Raw genomic sequence first — 18,493 nt, 5'->3', positions numbered from 1 at the left:
TTGGTAATATTTAAAACTGTTCCATAATTAATTTTTAAACATGTAGCAACTCCATTTTGTCGAGAGGAAAAATAATTCATCATCACAAGATTTAAAGAGGCTAAATTAAGGACAGTGGCACACCCCACAAGTCCTGCCAGCTGAAGCAAAGGCTGCAAAGCTCAGCAATCTCAATGCCCCTGGCAGCCAATGCTGGGCTACACCAATAAGGTGATGGTATTTCCAAGACTGTGAGCCTTCAAAGTCAGGTTGGTAGGATCTGGGATTGCACGACCAGTCAGGCAGACCTCGTGAAGATGTGAGATTGAGATTTGGTTGCTGAGAAACAGGTGGCACTGTAGCAGTGGACTGACCATTGCTGTCAGGAGGGTCCCTCTCTAAGCCAAGGAATACCTATAAAGGAGGCCCCCACTTCATCCTGTAACCTGCTGAGGGCGCTGCTTGGCAGTGTTTGCAGGTGGCAAGCATTCACCAGGTGCTGGTAAAATGGGTCAACTGGACTTTGGATGTGTTATCCAACTCCTAACCTGCCCTAGACAATACCACAACGGGAACTCAAACAATAATCCTTTCCAGCTCCACACCCACGTGGTAAAATCCGACCTACCCACCGTTGTGTAAAATTATACAGCTATCCTCTTCTTTCCTTGGCAGTCACTCGTGGTCAAGGATGGGGGAAGGGTTTCTGCGGCAGCAGAATTGTCTAATCCTAGATCTGCAGATCTGCCAAAGATAGGGCAGTGGTGTTCACTGAGGCAGGTGGATGGAATACTCTGGATGGTGCACTATCTTTCCACTGTTTGCACTTGGATTCCCTGTGTTCCACTTGGTCTTCAAAGGGGTTGCAGATGCTTCTCCTCCAGTTTGTGCATTCAAAGGAAACTGATTTCCTATCTGGTGACATGGACACTGCATTTGCTTTGGGAGACTTTCAGGGTGTCCTTACAGTGTTTCCTTTGCCCCCACCTTGTGATAGCTTCCCAAAGTCAGAGTAGAGCACTTGTGTTGGGCATGTGGACAATGTGGCCTGCCCACTGCAGCTGGTTGTGTAGCCACTGGGGATATTGGCTTGGGAAAGGATGATCACATTGTTGCATTTATCTTCCCAATTAATTTGCAGAAGCCACTTTTGTTGGCAATTCTCCAGGGGTTTGAGGTCTGTTAGATATGGTCTAGGTGTCCGAATCGTTTAGGAGGGTAGGGACCATGGCTGGTCTACAGACCATGAACTTAGTGCTGGGTTTGAGCACTTGGAACACACAGCTCTTTTGGTGATCAAAGACCGCACTGGCACATGAAAGTCATAGTCAATATTTGCTTGTGCTGAGAGGATGCGCCTGAGGTATGGGAAATGACCCATGTTGTCCAGGGGCTCACTATAGATTTTTATGATTGTCAGACAGTGTTGTGTGGCTGGACTGAGCTCGTAAATAACCTCTGTTCTCCAGGCGTTCACTCTGAGGCCCATTCTCCTATACATCTTGTTGAATGCGCCTATGATAGTTTGCATCTTAGCCTCTGAGTGTGCGCACACACGAGTCTTGTCTGGATACTGCAGCTCAAAGCTGGGGTAGTCTGGGTTCTGGCCTGCATGTATCGAAGGCTGATTGGTTTCTGACTCATCCTGTATGTTAGCTCCACTCCATCAGAGACCTTCATGGAGATGGCATGGAGTGTTGCAGTAAGGACGATGAAGAAAAGCAGTGGTGTGACGATGCAGTCTAGCTTGACGCCAGTTTGTACTCATCTGTTCTGGATCCGCTGGTGAGGAGCATAGATTGCATGTCATCATGAAGCACAATGGTGACAAGTTTCCGCATGCAATTCTATTTATGTGTAACCGTCAATGTATATACCTATAAATTTTCAGCAATCTTTAATTAATTAGGTACTCTTGACAGTTCAGACTTAAACAGCAGAAAGAGAAGACTAGCCCATGTTCGACAGCCTCAGAAAAGAACATCCAATGTGACATATTTTTCTGGGCTAAATGTGACATTCAAGATGATTCAATACCCTGCTTATGTCAACAAAACAAATGGAAGAGACACAGCCAATCTCCACTCCATCCTCACGGCAACATTGTCACCAATCAGAATCTACTTGGCTGGTCTGAAAATTAAGATTGACAGTTAATTGCTACACCTTCATGCTAATTATGGTTCAACCAATCAGTATCCTCTTCTCAATATGTATGAAATGGTATCTCTTTTGAAAGTCTGTTTGTTGCACCTTCCTTCTGCTGAGTGCAGGACTGTAAATTTTGTGTCCTATGATCCAGCCCACTAGCTGCCTGACAAAGGAGCAGTGCTCCGAAAGCTTGTACTTTCAAATAAACCTGTTTGATTATAACCTGGTGTTGTGTGATTTTTAAGTTTGTCCACCCAGTCCAACACTGGCACCTCCACATCATGAGTGCAAGACAGACAGCTTCAACTTCTCAACTCCTTTCAGTTACATTTAGGTTAACTACGGTCAGCCTATCCATGACCTGAAAGTCATGCAAATGCTTCTGTACGTATGTTTTGAAAAAAACACATTTTAAAAAGTAAATCCATTCATCAGCAATTTCCTGGCAGCTGCTATTCTGCACAGCATTTGCACAGGACAGACATAAGATCAAAATATGATCTCATCTTCCTTGCATTTTTGCAGCCTCTTTAACAAAATAAAAGGCTGTAAGATTACTTAGAACAAATTGTATGATACTGAGCAGGCAAAGCAGGAGTAGTTACGTTGAGGCGACCAAAGATGCAGTGAAATAGGAGACTGTTAGAAAGTTATTGAAAAGGAAGATGAGATAGGAAAGTGGAAACAAATGAAAATCAGTGTCAATTTACATTTTAATTCTGAAAGTCTGAACTCCAATAAAGGAAACACTAAATGATACAGTGTGGAAGGCAAAAGTAACTGAAAGGCAAAAGTAACTGAAAGGCAAGACTTAAGTTTTGGAGCACTTTTTTGTATTATTTTACAACAGTTAAAAGCATCATTTTTTTTAATAACCCTGTTCCTATGAGGTAATAATTGCCTCTTTCTCACATGATGAAAGAATTGAAGCTTTCTGAAAAGCGCATCTTAAAATACAGTAATTTCATTTGGTGAAACACAGCCAGTTATATCAAAGCCAATGCAATGGAAAAATATCAAACAAATGTCAATTAAAGGTAGAGCTTATGTGAATTTTGTCATTTCAACTGAATCTCAATAAAACAATCATAACGCTGTTCATTGTTTTGAGTTTGTGCAGTTCCAATCGAAGAAGTGAGAGCATTTATTTTGTTTGTCATATTTTTCTCATACCTATTGATTCTGCAAGTTTCTCACATTCAATTGTGCAAGGTTAAGTTGAGCAACATGTTCTTCACTGTAAGTTTGTATTTCCTCATTGTGAAGTGAGCAACATAGCTAAACTAATTACACAGACTAGGAAGGCTCTCTCTTCAAATAAAAATTGAAATCCCTGTGTGGTCTCACATGTAACAACAAATAACAATGATGATTTTGCAGCCTTTGAGCTTTGCATGTTTTTTCCCCTTCATTTCAACAACCAATACTGTATTAAGGTTGAAAAATTACCTTGCCGAGAGTTTATTGGTGATTCAATGGTGCTTTTACTTGGCTTGTCAATAAGTCGAGTACTTTGTTATCAGAGGTCGAGTTGGGCTGATGCACAAGCCACTCAATTGATATTTCAAGTTAACCTGAACCAACTCTCATGAAAATGTGCTTAACTCTCTCAACATCTTGCCTCTTGATTAAGTATTTCTTATGCAAAATGTGTTTCACCAATGTGCCACTGACTTGTGGCATTCAATTGTCTTAATATATGTAAAAGGCTCCCAAACTGAAGGAGTACTGGGTTTTCTTGTTAAATGTCAGAGGGAGTAATGAATGACAGCTGCAGGTTTTTCTTGTACAGTTGAAGTGACACTGCAATACTTGTTGCTAATTGAAAGTGAAAGAGATGTATTTCGTATTGCAAGTAGAAAACTGGCACCTCCTTACAATTGGAACAGTTGCTCAAAGAGAATGGTGTAAAATCAGCTCCCTTCAGACATGATTTGGGAAAGGTAATAGACCTGAAACAATCACTCTGTTTCTCTGTGTATTCTTCAGAGCCATATGTACATACAGCACGGAAACACACCTTTCGGTCCAACCAGTCTGTGATGAATGTCATCCCAAATGAAAGTATTGCCTGTTCCTGGCCAATATCCTTCCAAATCTTTCCTATTCATGTACCTAACTAAATCCCTTTTTCCATTAACTCCAACGATAACTCTCTTAACTTTAGAAACTTCTGTCAGGTTGCCTCTCAACACTTACACTCCAACTTTTCTTTATAACTCAAACCTTCCATATCTGGCAACATCCGTTTTCAAATCTTCAGCATCTTTTTGATTTTTGATCTATTCCCATTTTTCTTTGTATCTTTAGCTCTCTCTTTTCCCCATCTTTCTTCTTCATCTTCACAGTTCTATAGAACATTAAGTCTCACATACACTTTTGATTTTAACCTCTGTGAGGCTTCATGAAGAATCTTCAAACCTATTATTTAAAAAGCCATGATCTTACTAAAGATATAAGTCAAAAAGTGTGGTGCTGGAAAAGCACAGCACATTCCTGATGAACGTTGAATCTCCTGCTCCTCGGATGCTGCCTGACCTGCTGTGCTTTTCCAGCGCCACATTTTTTGACTCTGATCTCCAGCATCTGCAGTCCTCACTTTCTTCCACTGGAGATAAAATGCTACAGATTCAAGTTGGGGGGGGGGGGGGGGGGTGGAGTGGGGTGGGGGGCTCTACACTGCAAAGGAGCTCTGGAATCATAACTTGCTGCTTAAAAATCACAAAATATTCTGTGATGAACTGCAAGTGTCATTGGGTCACTTCTCATGCACCATGTGTGACATGATAAAGATACTCATGTTGTGTGGGAATGGCTGAAGGCAAATTGTCTCCCCTGTTCACCAAATGCATCCCTGATCTCTAAAGACCACCAAGAGTGAAAATCCCCTAAATATTGCAGCACTCCCGCTCTCAATATAGCTCACACTAAATTTCCACTTTGTGTCCATTCCAGACAAACAGATGTAATTGTTCACTTGATTAGAGTGGGAGATTTTCAGTTTCTAAGATTGTCCTCATGATCAAAATTCCATACCAGGATGTACCAGTGTGAATGTACCAATGCAATTCTTAGGTTTGCAAATGAATTGTTAAACCAAAGCTCTAATTGCTTTTTCAAATGGAAAATAAAAGAGCTCACTAACAAAACAAAGCATCAAAATCCTCCAGATGGCCTGGTCAGCAAATATCCCTCAGCAAAAGGCTGCTAATGCCATCTTCTTTCGTCCTTGACAACTTTTCCTGTATAAATGTCACTTCCAACTTGTATTTCTGAATCAGGATAAAGGTTTGTAAGCACATATTAACTCTTCAGGAGACGTATGAAATGAAAAATTGTACTCTGAAGATTTTTCAGAAACCAATTCAGCAAGGAAGTTAAGAAATAACATTTTTGCTGAGGTCAAGTGAATGTCAAAGTCAATTGTAATTCACATCATAATGTTAATATCACAGAACCTTTTTCTATTGTAGATTAGTTTCTGCTTAAATAGCACTGAGGAATTGTAACTGGGTTCTGCCATTATGCCAGACTATGTGTGTACAAGGAAAAGGAACATTTTATGAAATTTCTTTGTCGTCATGATTAGAATTCTTAATAGTATTTACTTGCAAAACTGAGAGAGAAAAACAAACATTCTGCTGTGACACTGAAGGACAGGCATCCAGCTTTGAACTTGATTTTGCTTCTGCCTTGCTCATTACAGTTGCAAGATGTCAAGTCAAATATCCCTAATGTGGCTTTTAAAGACTGTTCAGTGCCTGAAGAATTTCCAAAGCTTCCCTGTAATCTCTTTGACTGCTAATCCCTACTTATAGGAAATCAAACATCACTTTCAGGGCACTGACCCTTGGTTTACAGATCTGCGTCAGTTATAGGCAGGATGGCAAATCCCAGTTTACCAAGGATTGGTCTCAGTGAAAACAATAATTTTCGGTTTCATTGCTCAAGTTCTTTACCGTGTTTATTTATTCTTTCTTGAGCTTCATTTCAAGAAAAGAAAGATGTAGGAACTGAATCTAAGTCCTTTTGATCTGGACCAGATGAATTGCAACTTAAAAATGGAAAGGAACACACAAGCTTAAGAAAAACAAAAACATTGAACATTTTCACTCAACAAATTATATACTTCAGAGCAAACTCTGTGAAATGATCGTACTTGTACAAAATACTTTCCTGTTAGTTCAACAACAATGTAATAGTTAGAAATGTGTCTCGTATTGGAACTACTTACATGTACAATGTTGGTCATGGTTGCAAAGTACTGAGCAAAGTTGGTGTATTTGTGAGCAAAAGTACTGTACGAGCAGTTGACTTTCCATCAATTACACTTCAGTTGGTTTTTTTGTTATACGTAAGACTCAGATGAGGTAAAATTCCTTCAGTCAAGTGATTGTGACTTTGTGGAATTCATTCCCCCTGACAGTTATGGATGATCAGCTGTTGTCTACATTCAAGATGGAGAGTGGTAGACTTTTAGACACAAAGGATATCAAAATTGTGCTAGAATGCAAAATTGAGATAAAATATTACCCATGAGCTTAATAAATGGCAGAGCAAACATATGAGGCCACAAGGCCAACTCAGTATCCTATTATGTTCTTGTGTGTCAGATTTTGTGTTTGCTTTTTTAAGAGTTTTACCATTTTACTAATAAACTGATGGGAATCTCATTTAAAGTAGCAGTGAAAGGAAACCGTATCAGTCCTTCTTCAAGTATACTGGTTGGGATTTCTCTCCTTCACCCCTTCCTGATAAAGTCACTGATTCTTCAGAGTTAATCTTGTACATTTGCAGTGAATGCAGCCCATTGAATTATATTTTCGATTCCTTTGTAGCTAATGGTGTGTAACCATACCTATCAGTGCAAAGATGTAATGAAAATGATATATGTACACAAGCAGCAGAATGCCAAATGGAAAGCCTTCAGGACAGCATGACCCTAATTATCATGAAATGGCAATATATAAATCAACCTACTTAAAGCTGCATTATTGCTCGAATCCAAAATAACGTAGATTACATTTTGTAAGCTCACTGTTAAACACCAACTCCAGGTCTAATAAATAAACATTCATTACTTGTTCATTTAAGTGGTAATGGAAGAAGAAAATGTACATTGCGTGCCTATTGTGAAAATTGCAGCATGAGTTTTATTTAAACTAAAACACCAGATCTTTAATCACCTAATTTAAGATTTTGAGCCCTCAGGCAAACTTGACTGTTTAGTGAGTGAGAAAAACAAAGGTACAGAAAAGGGTAATGATTTCATGTCCGTGTACACAAAGGTATTCAGGTGAACAGATAAAATATGGACCAATTTTCAAAATACAGTATCAGAAAGTAAGCGAGCTCATGAATCCATGGCTGAGTTATGGCTAGTGCCAGATATGAAACAGGCCGATCTGTGCTCTGAGTTTCAGGAATAGACTAATCAGTGGTGCATGCAATTCCATGTATTCTAATCTTTAAAACATTGAGCTATCTAAAATTAGCAACATGGATCATAAATAACACAGCAAAGTTGGGATTTTTTTGTTGAAAAGAAATTAGTTACAGATCAGCTGAATTAAGCATATTTGAATTAGTGTGGGATTACAGTTAAACCTCACATAATGAAAGCATGACAAGAAGACTTTCATTGAGGAAGTGCAATTATTGTCATCTTTCACTGCCCCGGGATTTCTTCAATGACACTGATTCTTGGGGAAGGTCTTGATTTTATTGCGTCCACATTACTTGAATGATAAATTGATCAATACAGCACAAGGTGCATCAAAAGATATCTGCATTTTAGCCTGGAAAGAATGTTGACATATTTATGTTGCTTAGTCTACCAGAGCCTTGGGCTGGAACGTAATGTTTTCATCAAGGTTGTGTATGTCTTATGCCTCTTAAGCTAAAACTTGTCCAAGGATATTGAAGGATACTGTTCTCGTGAGAAAGAAGAAGGCTAAGAGGGGACTTGATAGAGACATACAAAATGATCAGAGAATTGGATGGGTAGACAGTAGAAGTCTTTTTCCTCGGATGATGACGTCAGCTTGTACGAGGGGTCATAACTACAGATTGAGGGATGATAGATTTAAGATAGATGTCAGAGGCAGGTTCTTTACTCAGAGAGTGGTAATGACATGGAATGCCCTACATGCCAATGCAGTTAACTCAGCCACATTAGGGAGATTTAAACAATCTGTGGATAAGCACATGGATGATGATGGGACAGTGTGGGGGAGGAGCTGAGAATAGTTCACAGGTCGGCGCAACATCGAGGGCCGAAGGGCCTGTTCTGCGCTGTGTTGTTCTATGTTCTATGTTCTATATTCTAAAATTACTACTGAGATCCACCAAGCATATCCCAGTGTCCAACACTTGAAATAAAGGTCACTTCCTGCTTTGATAACCTGGTGAATGACACTGAATAGACATTCTCGTGCCATCTACTGACTGACACCTTTTGTTTAGTTCAATGCTTACAGCTCATGTCTCAAGATCACAGCCCTTGGTTGGCTAACCTTTTCTGGAGGAGTTTAAACCTGCCACTGTGTACTGCTACTGGGAATTTGGAGTTTTCTTCTGGATCAAGCATGCAAACATTGTGTCAATTACGCTAGTTGCCGTGTCTAATTAAACATACTGGAGTTTTCAACATGTGATTGCAGAGATTACAACATCATCAACAGAATCACCTGTGCAGAGATGAAGTCTCTCAGCAACATTTCTGACTACACTTGATTCTTTCTCTGAGCATTGAAGCTGTGGGATTTCTCAGTTGCTAGAACTTCCCCTTCATCTGACAATTTACAGATTTGTCAGAGTACAAATTTGCCAAAATTTTACTGAACTGAAAAATTGACAAAACGTCACCAACTTTTCCAAGGCCAAAAACTTTCCAAGCTAAGGTAAAGTATGACATGCTTTCATAATTTTCACAGGTCAGAGAAGCTTTGCATAGGAACATTTGTGACACAAGTTTAAATCTCCAGGTCTTGCCTTAATGCACACTGCTGAGTTTAAGTACTATTGATAAGTGGGTATGAGAAACAGGTCTTGTTGAAATGTTGACAACCTAAAATTAAGGTTTTAGTCTGTGATTTAGGCAAATAATTTTACATGACATCAGACATTTTATGTTGAACTGATTTTTTTATCGGACCCAAAGGTTCTGTCAATCTCACATGCTGTGCATTCTTCGGGGAAAATAGAACATAAAATATGCTGAAAATAAGCATTCTATACTGCACTCGGAAGACAAGTGACTTGGTGAGTCACACATGAACCTACAATCAGTGCAAGGTGATGGTACAGCAAACTTTGTTTGTGGCACTCCTGACAAATCAGCAAAAATATCTCAAATACCATTTCCGTCACTTTGCCCAAGTATTTATGCTATAACAGAGCCATGTATATACCCGCCACATTACATTTCTATTATTTATTGTGTGTTTTTACATTGATTTTAGGAGGTGGGTGATATTTTTACATTAATGTTAGGAGATGGGTTATGTTTTTACATTGATGTTAGGAGGTGGATTATGTTTTTACATTAATGTTAGGAGGTGGGTTATATTTTTTACAATAATGTTAGGAGGTGGGTTATGTTTTTACGTTGATATTTTGAGAGATGTTGATGTGTGGCAGCTTTGCTTGGTCAGGATTTACTTCGGTTGTGTGTGCCTCTTGATTATCTGGAATATTTGGTCAACTGGCATTCTCCTTATCCCATCGCTGCCAGTTAATAAAAAGTTTGCTGGCAATTTCTTGAAACATTATTTATCCTTTGATGTTCAAGTATGAGCAGTCTAGGGCAGTAAATTTCTCTCTGAGTAGCCTCATTAATATTAGTTTCCAACTCGTATGTTTAAATGGTTTCCATTTGTCAAGTAATTCCTGGGTTTCAGCACAAAAATAAGACTCAAGTCTTCGACCTTTTAAAATCCACACTTGTGATACTACTTAATGATTCTTCCACTTTTCTATTCTTTTCAACTTTAGTGGTGACTTGTGCTTTGTTTCTAAGCAGACATTCAATCATTGCTTTCATATCCTTGGAGAGAAACTTCTGACCTGCTTTGACAGAGCAACTAGATTGCATTGAACAGAGTGCAGCTTGAAATTTCAATTCTTCAGCACATAGGTTATGGCCGAGAAACAGAGTCAATAGGTTTCTCCATGGAAAATAAAATTGAACACATCCAGTTTCCATTCCCAATCATCAATATCATTCAGTGTGCAAAACCTCAACAATTTTAGCCTGTTAGGATGCAATGATTGTGAAAGTTACCTTAACAGCCATGAATGTTTTTTTTTCACTTTAGCCCACTTTGAGTAAACCTGGCTGAACTAGAGAATCCAATTTTGTCACATGTCAGGTCCCACATGAATCCACAACAGTATATTTTCTCAAATATTCTTTGATGTCTTCTTGACTATAGAACATCCAACTTGCCAGATGGTAAGAGAGAGATCCATGAACACTGTTTCCAAATCGTGATTGTCAGTTGTTCCATGATACTTTGAAAACTGAAGAAAGCACTCTGTCCTGTGACTTGCTTCCCCCTGCACCCCACCCCCCCCAACCAAAATGATGAGACAAAACCCTTGCACCTCCTTTTGTGCTTCTTATCAAGTGTAAATTTGAAGGAGCAGCCAACATTTTCTTTTGCCCTCAAATCATTGTCACTCCTCTGTTCAATGGAGAGCCACTGAGTAACTTAGTTCAACTAAGATAATCGTAGGGATTTAACATTTGTGGGAAAACTTGGATCACCATGGGAGAAGACATTTAATCACCACTTTCATGTGCTGAGAAAGATCCTTCTGACTTTCCTTAGCAAGGCAACTTGAAAGCATTACCTGAGATGCAGCTTGAAAATTTAGTTAACTGAATTATGTGTAGCAAAGGGAACAATCAAGAAATGTATTCTGTGGGGAGCTAAAAGAGAGGTGTAAGGATATTGTCTTGCGGATGAGATATTTCACACCTCATACAGCCTCATTTCTCTTGATGTGTCCAACATAAATTCCAATGTTTTGCTGTGTTGTATATTTTTCTTGCAAACAGTCGACTGTTTACCATGAGTTCAGTTGCAAAATTACATCAATGATTAGGTCACCCAAGTATTTGTCAAAAGGAAGAGTTTGCATGAAGCAATGTTTTGGTATTGAATAATTGCAAATGAATTTAACTTTTCACAAAATCTAATACTCATCACCAAATAGTTGTAAGTTATCTCTTTAAGCAAGCATACAATGATAAAAATATGATTGCATAAGATCTTCACTGTTGTTTGAATCTGTGTCACCTACCACAAGGGGAATAGACTCAGAGTTACTTGAATCTGTGTCACTTACTGTAAGAGGAATAAAATCATAACGATCGAACGTATACTCAAAAACACAACAGCTTCATCCACAATAATATGCAGTCAACAATAAATATCAACTGGAGTAGAAACAACATACGTACAACCCACGCATACCTTGGAAGATATTCAACTTCTGAGCTGTGTCATTTTGATGTTGCCACTCCTGCTTGACTCCTCAATAAAGTGTTTACAAACTTGTGCAGTCAGGAAAGACATCTTTACTTTTCAAGTCATTCGTCACAAAGTCCACATGTATTTCACCTGAAATCACATGCAAGCTATTGGTTTGACACATTAATGTTACCACCAATCAACTTAATTTACGAAGAAATCGTGACAAAACAGCAATACACGAAATAATCGGAACTTACAAGTTCAGCAGAGTTCATGCTGTCCTTCCTGCAATTGTCACAGTCACTAAAGGCAAAAGAAATTTTTTGGAACACAGTAAAGCTCTAATAACAAATCTGAAGTGCCTCTGGTAATGACAAGTTGTCTTGAGCCATATTCATCAGACAGGGAGCTTTATATAGAATATATACACTCTGCAGCAAAAGACTCTGTGGCAAGACTAAAAGGAGGCTCTGTACTGCAAAATGGCATGATAGGTCCAAGAACGTTCAATGAACTGCTAACAAAAGACAATGATCCAATTTTTTGATGTAGAGGAACATTTTTCCTATGTCCTTGATGTTAGTGTTTTCAAGATTCAGTTGAAACTTCTTACCTTGCATGTCATTACTTGTGCAGAACAGTGAAGACACATTAATATCTGATGCTGCATGATGAATACATTTGGGGAAATATTTGTGAATCAGGAAATAAGGTAAACTTTTACCTTGCATAATAAACAACTTGGAGTTTGAAGTTGTGAGCTAAATTTCACATTGGCAACTAAAACCCTTTGACATAGGGAAAAAGGTATGCAACATTTTAGTTTTTATCTGGGAGGAATTTCTTTGGTGACTTTTTTCAATGATTTCAATGGTATTTTTATGCAATTTGCATTTCTCCCCTTGGAGCTAGGTGAACCAATTTGGAAATTCTTTCTTGAGAATATATTTATGACCCTTCTCTCACCTCTATTCCTTTGGATTTGTGCTCCACAGTAGAGTAATTTCTTAAACATTAAATGGAGAACTTAAAGGCTAGTGAAGGAAACTAGCTGAAAAATCCTTCTATAAATAAAACACATATATCTACATTGGTACTTAAGTTTAATGGAACCTACGCAATATTCTCGATAAATACATAGCAGCAAGAATATTTTAAAATTATCCTCTTTGTAATTGGTGTCCATCTAAAATGTAATTACAGTTGCAAAACATTATATTCAGCAACTGTATCAAAATTACAGTAAAGAAGAAAATTACATTCGTTTTGTTTTGTTCCATTTTTTGCTCCATCAGCTAAATCATTGTCAGCTATCTGACTTCCAGGTTGTATTAATAATCCAAATAGATCAAATTCAGTGGCAAAAGTAATATTACATTGCGGATGTTAAGTGTTTATGTGTGAATGCTGGTTGATTACATCAGCAGTGGTGCTATCAATTTCAGTTGTTCCACTTCTTTCTGAAACAAAATATAATACACCAACAGAAGATCGTGTTCACAAGCAAACATGAAAGGCAAGTTTGCACATAGCACTAACAACAGCTATAAGAGTGTGAGGACTGCAGATGCTGGAGATCAAAGTGGAGAATGTGGCACTGGAAAAGCACAGCAGGTCAGGCAGCATCCGACGAGCAGGTAAAACGATGCTTCGGGCAACAGCCCTTCATCAGGAATGCCCAAAACATTGATTCTCCTGCTGTGCTTTTCCAGTGCCACACTCTTAACTTTAGCTATTAGACTAGATTCCCTACAGTGTGGAAACAGGCCCTTCGGCCCAGCAAATCTACACCGACCCGTCGAAGAGGAACCCACCCAGATCCATTTCCTTCTGACTAATGCGCCTAATACTATGGGCAATTTAGCATGACCAATTCACCTGACCTGCACATCTTTGGATTGGGGGAGGAAACCAGAGCAAACCCATGCAGACACGGGGAGAATGTGCAAACCCCACACAGCCCGAGGCTGGAATCGAACCTGGGACCGTGGTGCTGTGAGGCAACAGTGTTAACCACTGAGCCACCATGTCATTCAAAGGAACAGTTGGTCAAATCATCCTGCAAGTGACATTCATTCAGATTGCCACTCCACTCATTACAACTTGCCCTGACCCGTGGCTCCACAATTTGCACCTGGACATTGGACTTGGGCCACCACTAAAATATGAAGCACACCTATTCGGGCAATGTTTGAGCAAGGTACAGGATCAGCACTTGAGGTCAAATCACTGGCCCTTTATTTAACAGCAATAACCACTGTGTTACAGGGTTTAAATGTTATAAAGACACTTGGACAAACCAAGGCAAGAAGTGATCGTATAAGGTGAGGGGTAGTTTGTCGTGTCCATAAGTGAGTATGGGGTCCTGAGGTCTGACAGAGCAAAGGCTGCCATGGAGCAGTTAACCAAGTTATTGCAGCAGCACCCCAGTTCTCCTGCTCGATCAGTCCTCACTGAGCAGTCACAGTGATTTTCAAGCCATGAAAAGGGGGCTCAGAAGATGTAGAGATTAACATGTAGGTGGAAGCTATTTCACTCTCTTATTAAAAAGTGCAGACAATGTTTTTCAGACTGCTGTCCTGATATTAGTTGCAGACTGTCTGAAGGTACTAACATTGTTGCCTTGAAGACTAGATCTTCATAATTGGGAAGATCATAAACAGCAGGATCCATTCTATTTGAATGTTTTGTTTTTGGGAGTGAATTTTTTGAAGCCACATTTTAATTAACTTACATTTTAATTAAATTGACTTGGGATCACACCCTCATGATGACAAATGGAAAATAATTGTGTCACCTCTGTTAGTATAACAGCCACTCCACTCCAAGTAAACTTGTTGGATATGAAGCACTTTGAGACATTTCCGACACATGGAACAGGGCACTGAAAATGCAAATTTTCCTTTCCGGCGAAGGTCAAAACTGATTGTTACTGATTGAATTTAGACTCCCATATAACAGCTATTATGCTTAATTAAATCCCACTACTTCATTAATTTTATATATCTGCTCCCATTTGTCTTGTTAAATGTAGAAAAGGAAGTAATGGGAGTGGTGTGTCTGCATGATCTACCTTTTAATTTGTGTTTACAAAATGGGGAAATATTATATGCGTGAATTGACAATTTAGACAGCTACATAACTTAGGCCTGTGCCAGGCAGCATACATTATCCAGAACAGCAATTTATTATTAACAAATCTCTTATGAATAAATGGGAAGAAAGGCTGGCACTTTGTCAATTTTTTTTGGCTCATTTATACCAGTGTAAAAATGAATAAAAATCATCTAAAATTCGAACTGTCCTGTTTACCAAATGCTCCTTTGTGCCTGGTTGCTGAGCACCATTATTTTGAAATTGTCACTCTTATGCTCAAATCCCTTTGGGGCCTTGTTTCCTCCCTATCTCCATGCCTGCCACAGCAATCCTCCAACTCTGGCCTTCAGCTCTATCAGCCCTAAGCTCTGGAATTCCCTTCTTAGACTTGTCTTCTCTCACCCCCATTGGTGTCATCACCCGCATTCATTGCCTGACATGATGTATCCTAAATATAAACATGAAATGCTCAAAATATTCAGGTCTACCAGTATAAATAAACAGGTCTTTCATCAGAACAATTACCTCTGTCTTGGTGGCAAATTGTATCTGATTATCATCCAGTAAAGTGCCTGGGGACATTTAACTGCTGGTCACAGAAGTTTATGCCGATGTTGTAACCAATTGAGACGCCACTGGCCTTTCCAGTTCATGCCAGCATTTGCCTTGCACATGCACACAAAATCCGAATCACATTCCCCCACTCTGTCACCAGATCCATTTTACGCCTTCTGCATTCCAATTAAATCTACTGTTGAATTGTGAAACAGCGTGGTCCTGAATGATGTGAGCAAAGATGGGAAAGTTGAGAGAATTGTGAGAGAGAGTCAGCAAAGGAACTTTCCACTTAGTAAGCAAGAAGTCCCATTTTCCAACCAAGTCTTGTATGCTAAGTCCTGATAGTCGCCAGTGTGCAGTCTAAGGCCTCTTTGGGTACATTGATGTGCATTAACATTTATTAAGACATAATTTCACCTTATTGATATGCTGCCTCCCATTTTTCCAACCATCAGGTACAAACCAGACAATGACAATTATTGGCATGAAAGCCACAGCCAAAACCTAATGACTCGATTTGCCACTTGCTTCTCTAAACCTTCATCAATCATAAACATCTTCAACTCACACCTTGGGCAGCGACTGCATGTTTCTCCAGGTCTCCACTGGTAAAAATGGTGACCAATGCCCTTCTGCCCAACATGTCTGGGGCAATTGTCAGGAACTGTGAGGGCAGTTGCAGAATGCTAGAGCTTTAGAGAACATATGATGGGGTTTAAAGATGAGGTTTAAAAGACCACTCCCTCCGTGACTCCCTCGTCAGGTCCACACCCCCCACCAACCCAATCTCCACTCCCGGCACCTTCCCCTGCAACCGCAAGAAATGCAAAACTTGCACCCACACCTCCCCCCTTACTTCCCTCCAAGGCCTCAAGGGATACTTCCATATCCGCCACAAATTCACCTGCACCTCCACATACATCATTTATTGCATCCGCTGCACCCGATGTGGCCTCCTCGATATTGGGGAGACAGGCTGCCTACTTGCAGAATGTTTCAGAGAACACCTCTGGGACACCTGGACCAACCAATCCAACCACCCCGTGGCTCAACACTTCAACTCCCCCTCCCACTCCACCAAGGACATGCAGGTCCTTGGACTCCTCCATTGCCAGACCATAGCAACACGACGGTTGGAGGAAGAGCGCCTCATTGGGATTGTATTCATTGGAGTTTGGAAGATTAAGGGGAGATCCAATAGAAACTTACAAGATAATACATGGCTTGGAGAGGGTGGACGCTAGGAAATTGTTTCCGTTAGGCGAGGAGACCAGGACCCGTGGACACAGCCTTAGAATTAGAGGAGGTAAATTCAGAACAGAAATGCGGAGACATTTCTTCAACCAGAGAGTGATGGGCCTGTCGAATTCATTGCCACAGAGTGCAGTGGAGGCTGGGACGCTAAATGTCTTCAAGGCAGAAATTGATAAATTCTTGATGTCACAAGGAATTAGGGGCTACAGGGAGAATGCGGGTAAGTGGAGTTGAAATGCCCATCAGCCATGATTGAATGGTGGAGTGGACTCGATGGGCCGAATGGCCTGACTTCCGCTCCTATGTCTTATGGTCTTATGGTCTTATCTTCTGCCTAGGAACCCTCCAACCACAAGGGATGAACTCAGATTTCTCCAGTTTCCTCATTTCCCCTCCCCCCACCTTGTCTCAGTCAAATCCCTCAAACTCAGCATCGCCTTCCTAACCTGCAATCTTCTTCCTGACCTCTCCGCCCCCACCCCACTCCGGCCTATCACCCTCACCTTGACCTCCTTCCACCTATCGCATTTCCAACGCCCCTCCCCCAAGTCCCTCCTCCCTACCTTTTATCTTAGCCTGCTGGACACACTTTCCTCATTCCTGAAGAAGGGCTTATGCCCGAAACATCGATTCTCCTGTTCCTTGGATGCTGCCTGACCTGCTGCGCTTTTCCAATAACACATTTTCAGCTTTAAAGATGATACCAAAGCCAGGAAATATGTGAGTTTTTGGTGTTAGCCAGTGCTTCTACCTGTGACAAGTGGGGTGTCATATGAGCATGGAGCATAGGTACTAAGGCATGTTTAAGAAGATAGCTCACCAGGAAAGAGAAACCCTCCCTGAAACTACGATTAGCTGATTTCTAGTCAAAGTCAATCAATAGTTCCTGCTTCCACCACCAAGTCTGGAACTGAATGCAGTAGCCAGCAAACTCCATTGTCAAGACATTTCTTGTCTAGATTTAATCACTTGAATTTTGCAGCTGTGATGCTCTCTCCTGTCATTTTAGATATTTCACATACTGCTTCAACCTAGTACATCCAATCATTTTGAATATTTCCCTAACAATGCTAATTGATATTGCTCTTGATACTGTTGACAAATGTTTCACGATGTCTACATTTGCTGCAATCAGAAAGCATTCTATCAAATGTTTGTCCAATGGCTCAATTTGTAGCCTCTCTTCTGAGTCATAAGATTCTTGGTTCAAGACCCACATTCAGGCTTGAGTGCAAAATCAAGGCAGACAATCCATTCTAGTTTTGAAGGGAGTACAGCAGTGTTTTAAGTGCATCTGAGGAACAGAAGAGTCGATGTTTCGCGTATAAGCCCTTCATCAGGAATGCCACGGGGGGAGGCAAGCTGGCTGAGAGATAAATGGGAAAAGGTGGGACTGGGGGGAAGGTAACTCGGAGTGCAGTAGGTAGATGTACGTGGTGGGGGTTTGATGGTGATAGGTCAGAGTGGAGGGTGGAGTGGATAGATGGGAAGGAAGATGGACAGGTAGGACAGTTCAAGAGGACGGTGCCAAGTTGGAGGGTTGGATCTTGAATAAAGTGGGGGGAGGGGAGATGAGGAAACTGGTGAAATCGACATTAATCTGATGTGGTTCGAGGGTCCCAAAGCGGAAGATGAGGCATTCTTCCTCCAGGTGTCAGATGGCTTGCACTTAGCCATGGAGGAGGCCAAGAACCAAGGAGGCATGTCCTTGACGGAGTGGGAGGGGGAGTTGAAGTGTTCAGCCACAGGCGATTGATTGGTGCATGTGTCCCGGAGTTGTTCTCTGAAATGTTCCACAAGTTGGAGCCCTGTCTCCCCAATGTAGAGGAGACCACATCAAGAGCAAAGGATATAGTAGATGAGGTGTTTGAAGGTGCAGGAGAATCTCTGCCAGATGTGGAAGGATCCTTTGTGGCCTTGGATGGAAGTGACAGGGAGGTGAGGGAACAGGGTTTACACCTCTTGCGGTGGCA

General features: G+C 40.5%; 1 long non-coding RNA gene across 1 annotated transcript in view; it reads right to left on the bottom strand.

The window, feature by feature from the left end:
• The window catches only part of LOC148135692 (uncharacterized), a 404,329-nt gene that overhangs the window by 156,221 nt on the left and 229,615 nt on the right, over nt 1–18,493 (bottom strand). The window contains exon 6 of the long non-coding RNA XR_015754929.1: nt 11,613–11,759. This is a non-coding gene — a long non-coding RNA (uncharacterized LOC148135692). The remainder of the gene's footprint in view (nt 1–11,612; nt 11,760–18,493) is intronic.

The sequence above is a fragment of the Chiloscyllium plagiosum genome, unplaced genomic scaffold, assembly GCF_037043375.1.
Source record: "Chiloscyllium plagiosum isolate Xiang-an unplaced genomic scaffold, Cpla_swu_hap1 HiC_scaffold_48, whole genome shotgun sequence".
Taxonomy (NCBI): domain Eukaryota; kingdom Metazoa; phylum Chordata; class Chondrichthyes; order Orectolobiformes; family Hemiscylliidae; genus Chiloscyllium; species Chiloscyllium plagiosum.
Note: the sequence above shows the minus strand (reverse complement) of the source record. Positions and strands in the feature narration are given on the sequence as shown.